This window comes from Hipposideros armiger, unplaced genomic scaffold (assembly GCF_001890085.2).
Source record: "Hipposideros armiger isolate ML-2016 unplaced genomic scaffold, ASM189008v1 scaffold_133, whole genome shotgun sequence".
NCBI lineage: Eukaryota > Metazoa > Chordata > Mammalia > Chiroptera > Hipposideridae > Hipposideros > Hipposideros armiger.
Genome location: NW_017731483.1, coordinates 867,811 through 875,558, shown reverse-complemented (window position 1 = coordinate 875,558; position 7,748 = coordinate 867,811). Strand labels below are relative to the sequence as shown.

The 7,748-nt window shown below is 43.0% G+C and overlaps 1 long non-coding RNA gene across 1 annotated transcript in view; it reads left to right on the top strand.

Moving 5' to 3' along the window:
• The window catches only part of LOC109386385 (uncharacterized), a 27,498-nt gene extending 21,151 nt beyond the window's left edge, over positions 1-6,347 (top strand). The window contains exon 3 of the long non-coding RNA XR_002124784.1: positions 4,268-6,347. This is a non-coding gene — a long non-coding RNA (uncharacterized LOC109386385). The remainder of the gene's footprint in view (positions 1-4,267) is intronic.
• The last annotated feature ends 1,401 nt before the right edge of the window (positions 6,348-7,748 follow it).

The window sequence follows — 7,748 nt, the reverse complement described above, 5'->3', positions numbered from 1 at the left end:
TTTCTTTTCAGTTCTGTTAATATTTGCTTTATATATTTAGGTGCTTTGATGTTGGGTGCATAAACATGTATAATCGTCATCCTCTTGATCAATTGACCCCTTTGTCATGATATATTAACCTTTTTTTGTCTCTTTTGACCATTTTTAACTTAAAGTTTCTTTGTTTGATGTGAGTATAGCCGCCCTTGCTCTTTTTTGGTTTTCATTTACATTGAATATCTTATACCTTCCCTTCACTTTCAGCCTATAAATGTTCTTAAAACTAAAGTGAGTCTTTTGTAGACAAAATGTCATTAAAGTGCCTAAGACTCAGGTAGCTCTTGCAAATGAGCTCTTGCAAATAAAATATGTAAAATATTTAATCCTTACATCTCCAGGAAAATATGTATTATTGGTAGTGATAAAATGGCATGATATTTTGCTGAGATCTCAAAGTTATGAGTCCCTGATCAGCTGCCCACCTTGTCTGACAACAGTCCTCCTAGCTCTATGAGTAAAGTACAAATGACCAAAGCTAGTCAGAGGAAAAATGTTTATAACCATGGAGAGAGTTTTGGCACCAAAACTTCCCATCCTGCTGCGAAAGGCTAGATAGCATCTGAATTATAAGGACTGACTTTGTGCTTCTGGATGGACTAAGACCTCCATGAAAAACTATCTTAACTCATTCTAAAAGCTATCATTCTGATGAGCAGAACCAAGAAAGCACATACCCCAGGGAAAGAGCATAAAAGGAAAGATCTAATGCCATAGGCTTAAATCTCTCACCCTACCCACCCTTACACAATTAATGGCAGGAGAGAGCAGTCTTATAAGGCAGAGCAGCCCCAGGCCCTCCTTAGCCAACTAGACTTACAGACATAATCAATCCACAAAGGGGAAAAAAAGATTCAATAGGGCATGCCATGTGGAAGGAAGACTTTTGAAAGTTCTTTATTCCTCCTATTGAAAGCTCTTTTTGTTAGTACAGAAATGGCACATTACTGAGATGTGTGTAGAAGCTCTCTGCTCCTAAGCCATGGCCACCATCCCAAATCAATGATGATTCTCATTCTTGCCAAACCTAGAAGTTTTCTCAACATGACGCCCTAAGCAACTATATTAGAAGACTGGAATTGGTGAGTGTTTAAAATCCTTTTATCATCATTATCTTAGCACCCAGTAGAGCAGTGTCTATCACCCATGTCAGAAAACTCCTGCTTATGTGTAGACTGTGTGAGAAGGTGCGTTAGCTTTCCTTCCCAGAAGTGGGAGCCTGCAGCCAACATGCCCTCATATTTTAATCTTCTTTCTTTAACTTAGGAGTGTAGCCTTGGACCAAAAAAAATCAAGAGTATCAGAAAAGCCCTGCTTGACCCTTCATGAGGCCTCTTCTCCAATCCTTACCTCTTCTCTTATGTCTAGACCTAGAGTCAATGAATAGGCAGCTCATGAGGCATTTTCCTCATGGTTACCTGCTAGTTAGGTCATGCAGTCTTACCTGTTCTAACTTCCATCTAGAAATATGCTCAGTCACTTTGTACAACCAAGCTCACCAGACAGGTTTATACAGTACACATGGAAGAATGAAGTACCCTCATCCCCCTGCCCCCCCCCCAAAATAACATACATCCTGGATAAATGCTAAACCAAACAGAAAGTCAGAACAACTGGGGCTTTCCTGGGCACATTTGGGTGTAAGATCATCCCAGTCAAAACTATCTCTAAGAAATGCACAATATCAGTTCCATACCCACAGAATGTAGAAATCACAAGCCTATCTCAAGATCAATGTGACTTCACATTTACCCTCCAGCCTAATGTCTGGACTAGAAGCAGACCAAGCAGTTCTCTTGTAGTCCCATTTCCCTACTTCCCAAATGAAAAACATCCTGAGATCCTTTTTTAAAAAAATACTTATGGCATGTGACCCCTCCAATATGTAAAACAGGACAGCCCCAGGAATGGAGATAAGATGAAGCTGACCCCTGACATTTGGATGCTCCTTAATCTCTTAGAGGTGTGCTCTAAGCAGGAGTCTTTTAATCCATTTAACCCCAGGTCTTTATCTCCTGGAAGCTGGCACATGTGGTTGGCATTTGGCTTTCAGATTAGCTTGTGTTTTCCAGAGGCCACATGTGAGTCCTGGCACAGTGATTTGTCTTATTGATCCTTTATAACTTTGGAGAAATGGGACACATGAGAACTAGTGGTAGATGGACCCCACTCAGGAGGTGTAACCATTGCTGCAGCAGAAGATGCCTGTTTGCAGCTACTGAAGAAGAGACTCGGTTTCTACCCCAGATCCTATGCCTCCCGCGGCTGGAATCAAGCAGAATAAGAAGAAACAAGATGCAAAGGGAGCTTTTGACATAATCTGATAATTTTTTTCTCTGTGGCAAAAGGAGACTGATTAAAATAGTAGGGGCTATGCAATGATCACTAGGTGGTATGGTGGCAAATGGGGAAGTTTCTGTTGCGATCATGGTTTGTTGCTCTTGGAAGTCCATTCTGTAGTTTTCAGCTTGTTAGCCACATGGTTAATATGAGAGGACATGACTTTTCAGTTTTGAGAGTGTGGGGCAGCACAAAAGGGGCATTTGTAAAGACCTTGGGAATGTGAACCTCCTATGTCAGCAGTCCCATGTGGGACCGAGTGGGACATAGAAGCAATGGAAAAGATTAGTGAGAAAAGTATTGCCAAGATACTACTAGGACTGTTCTGGTAATTCATGATTTTTGCTCTTGTAGGGGACGTCTATGCCTCTGGTGAGTCTGGTCAAGAGCCCATTGGACTAACTGGAGATAAACAAAAGCTGGCCTCTTGAGGGCTCACTACATCTCACCTGTATTGGAGATTAAGTCAAGGGAATGCTTGAATTACAGTTCTTTTGTTTTTTGTGTGTGTTTTTTTAAAGATTTTATTGGGGAATTGGGCGAGGAGAACAGTGGGGAATTGGGGGAGGGAAACAGCCGAGTTGTTGTCCTTCTATCTCAGTTGTGGAGGGCGCAGCAAGCTCAGCTCCAGTCTAGTCGCGCCACTCAGCTCAAGGTGCTGTGTTCAATTAGTTGCTGGTGGGTGTAGCCACAATCTCATATGGCAGCCCAAACCGGCAGCCTTGTTGTTAAGAGCGCATGCTCTATCCCCTGAACCATCCAGGCAGTGGCTCAGCTCAAGGTGCCAAGTTCAGTTTTTAGTTGCGGATGGGTGTAGCCCACCATCTCGAACAGGCAATCTTGTTTTTAGGAGCACATTGCTCTCACCAGCTGAGCCATCCTGCCACCTGTTGGCAGCTCAGCGGCAGCTCAGCTCTGGCGCAGCCCTGGTGGGAATCAAACTGACCCATGTGGGAATCAAACTGGTGACCCTGTTGCTCAGAGCTCGCGCTTTTGAGCAAGCTCTTAACCAACTGAGCCACTCGACCAGCCCTTGAATTACAATTCTTTATGATGAGGGACAGGTTGAAAAGATCTGGGCCCTGCTTAGGCCCTCCCTCCCTCCTTTCCATCTTCTCTTTGGATAATCAGACTTTGGGCCTTCCTCTCATCTGCTAAGTAAAGCGTGGCTAAAAGGCCATACTGCTAGTACTCCAAAGGCCAATGGAAAGAAAAGTGTGGCAGGCAGTTGAAAGAAGGTGTGGGTGGGAGGCTTAGTCAGGCTGCCTAAATTTTAGGGCAGGGCTAGCTTTCTCTGCTTCAGAGTTAGGGCACAGCCTGAGGAAAGGGTACTCTGTAGGCCAGTTAGCCTGCTCTGGTCAAGGATTCAAGCCAGGGGTCAAATGGAATCCCAGGTTCACACATCATCCAGCCCTAACCACCAGGACCGGTTTGGGGCCATGATTAGTGATGAAAAGAGTAGGCATCTGCCTTGCCTTTGTTCACCTTTCAAGGATCCCACAGATCTACAGAAAACAGCTGCACAAGACCCAGAGGTCTCAATCCTGGCTTCTTACAGACAGCAGTAACCATGAGCATCTTTAGCGTACAGTCGAGGTCATACGCCTTAGAAGTGGCAGAAACAGGATTGTCCCTTTCCTCTAACTCTTCTTTCCAATGCCCCCCTGGTCTGGGAGTCAGGACACACGCGTTTCAGCCCTACTCTGTCATCTTCTGTGGGACACCAGAAAAGCTCTCTCTCTGAGTTCTAGTTTCCTCACCTGACAAATGCATGGCTCACACTAGGCCTTCTTCAAATCTGACATTTAATAATTCGCTACCATTATCACAGCTCTTAATGTTTTGATTAAAGGACTTGTTATTTTAATTTTCTTCTTTTTTTTTTTTAAAGGCATCAAATCAGGAATTCAAGCCTGTAGCCAATGAACTTTCCGCCCCCGTTATGAGAAACAATGCGCAGAATCCCAAGGACTTCCCCGGGGGAGGATTCTGCCTGCGCACAACTTATTTTGTCTTAAGAAAACAAAACTCTTGTGACGTCCTTCCCCCCCAGTAAAGTCAGTGACTTTCAACTTCCTTTCCCTTCCCAAGTCCTCGCAGAACTTTAGGCAAATTACAGCAGGAACATTTGATCTTCTCCCCAGATGTTTTGATCACAGAAGGGCCACATATGTGCACACATTCCTGGATATTTTTAGATTTTTACAGGCTCCAAAGTTCTAACTGCGTTTTCACTCTGCTTTTTGTGGCCGCTGTCTGGAGATGCTCTGCCAAGGCAGCAGAGGCAGAGGCTGATGGAAGAGGGCCTGGCACAGGGTACGCTCCCCAAACAGCCTCACTCAGTGACACTCCCAGAAGTTGCTCTGAGCAATCCTTGCAGGCGGCATGTCTTCAGTCTCTGAGGCCTCTCTGGCCACTAAGAGGAAACAAACCACTGCCATTTAGGAATTATGGGTTACACAGAGTCTCCCTATAAGAATTCCAGCTGCATGTCCCCTAAAAAACATACCAAGACCTCAACAAAGAGGAATAGCAGGTACAGTGGAGGGAATATTGGGCAAAAAGTCAGGAGCTATGCCACTGGCTGGCTATATGACCAGGTACTTTGCTCTACAGGGTTCTAGTTTCTCTATCTGCACAACAGAATGCATCACACATTGTAGCCCAGGGGTCTGCAAACTACCGCCTGCAGGTTGGCTGCCTATTTTTGTAAATAAAGTCGTATTGGGACAAAGCCAGTCCCATTTGTTTGCATATTATCTGTGGCTGAGCTACCATGGCAGAGTTGGCTAGTTGTGACAGAAAACACATGGCCCACAAATCTAAAATATTCACTCTCTGGACCTTTAAAAAAAAGGTTGCTGACCTCTGATGAAGCAGATGCTGCATTCACCATTCCAAGATGTGCCAAACGCATCCCACTGCCACCGCTGGGACTCTCGTCCTTCCTCCTGGGGGAGGGGCGATAGAAGTTAATGTCCCCAGAAGCAGCCCTCAGCCAACGACGGATGGACATTGGGGGTCATTCCCCAGCTCCCTCACCTCGCATGTGGGAAAATCCTGAAGTGTGTTTCCTGTTGTCTCCTAGATGGCCCCAGAAGCCTACAACAGTAACCTCCTCATCACCACACCCTGTATTGTCCTCCTTCCGGTCCCTGTCTCCCCTCTCCTACCAGTGCTTTCCTGGTTCCATTCCCCCAGAACCTCTTGCACTTCTGTCATGGACTCAGGGTCTGCTTCTGAGAGTGTGCGGCCTAAGACAGAACACGAGTCTGGTATACCTCCTGCTTTCCCTCCGCGACTGGCATCCCACTGCATTAAGCTGTGCATGGACTTCCCGGCTTCGATGAAATGCCACAAGAGAGAACATGGGATGTGTTTTCCTGGATGGCCCACAGTGATGATGACACGCCTTGGAAGTGCAGGGGAGTGTGTTCTCCGTGGCGTACACCTTGACCATAAGAGGGAAACTGACAGACACATGTCCCCTGCTGTCCCTCTCCTTGAACTTCTATGAAGTGGGGTCTCTCTTTGCAACCTTCCAGGGAGTTTTTGTGTGCTAAGAAATGCAAAGAATACTGTGTTTCTTTGGCACCTCCTCGAATAGTTGTATAGTGGTTACCTGAGTAATAACCCAGACATCTTCCTTTGTCTCACTTACCAATTTTTTTCTTAACTTTGACCATCCAGAGTTTGTACCTCCCAAGGAAAATCTCAGTACTTTACCCTTGCCTCAGGCTCTGCTTTCCAGAGGACGTGAGCTAAGGCAAGGAGTTGGTTTAAATATCTCTAAGGACTCTTTCAGCTTTGACATACTAGCCTTGCACTAAATTCCATTCTTCACATACCAAGGGATAAGAAAAAAAAATTTTGTATCTACTGTACTGGACACGAAACACCATTTAATTTTCATAGAGATTAGTTTCTGAGGTATGCTGGGAATCTTGTGTGTTACGATACAAATCAGACCAATGGAGGATGTTATAATAATAAATATTAATAACACTTATTAAGTTTTATGTGCTATGTCTTAAGTTAAGTACCTTAAAGGTTTTAAGTATTTGATCCTCATTTAAAACGTATTGGGTTCTATTATTATCCTCATTTTACATAAGAGAAAAATGAAGTTCAGAGAGGGTAAGCTATTCATTTTAAGTCACACAGTAAGTGGCCAACCGAAGATGTGAAACCGGGTCTGACAGATTCCAAAGACCATGTTAAAAATTACATGCTTTACTATATCTGAGATAAACAAATATGATGCTCTTTCAAAACTTCTTTGAATCGATGCTTCACCAGTGAAGGTATATCAACGGCAAATAAGCACATGAAAAGATGCTCAACATCATTAGTCATTAGGAAAATGCAAATTGAAACCATGATAACATACCATCACACCCACTAGAATGGCTAAAATTAAAAAGACTGACCATATCTAGTGCTGGTGAGGATGTGGAAAAACTGAACGCTCATACACTGTTGATGCGANTTACATCCTTGTCAACAATTGTCATCTCTTGTCTTTTTGATAACAGCCATTCTAACAGGTGTGAGGTGCTATCTTATTGTGGTTTTGATTTGCATTTCTCTGATTATTAGTGATGTTGAGTGCCTTGGGCTAACTTCTACTAACTTTGGGCTTCCTTCTACCAACTTTATTATTTCCTTCCTTCTACCAACTTTGGGCTTAAAGTGAGTCTTCTTTTTCTAGTTCCTTGAAATAAAAGTCTAGGTTTTTCTTTTTTTCTTTTTTTTAGATCTTTATTTTTTCCTAATGTAGGTGTTTATAGTTATAAATTTTCCTCTTAGAGCTGCTTTTGCTGCATCCCATAAGTTTTGGTACACTGTGCTCCTATTTTTTTGTCTCAAAATATTTTTTAAAATTTATCTTTTGATTTCTTCTTTGACCCATTGGTTGTTAAGGAGTGTGCCAATTTCCAGGTATTTGTAAATTTTCCAGCTTATCTCCTGTTATTGTTTTTTAGTTTTATACCGTTGTGGTTGGAAAAGATACATTATATGATTTCAATCTTCTTGAATTTGTTGACTTGTTTTGTGGCCTAACATATGATCTATCCTAGAGAATGTTCCATGTGAACTCGAAAAGAGTGTGCTGCTGTTGGATGGAATGTGCTATGTATATATGTGTTGGGTCCATTTGGTCTACAGTGTTGTTCAAATCTGATTTTTCTTTATTGATTTTCTGTCTGGATGATCTATCCATTGCTGTGAGTGGGATATTAAAGTCCCCTAATATTATTGCATTGCTGTGGTTTTTTTTCTTTTCAGTTCTGTTAATATTTGCTTTATATATTTAGGTGCTTTGATGTTGGGTGCATAAACATGTATAATCGTCATCCTCTTGATCAATT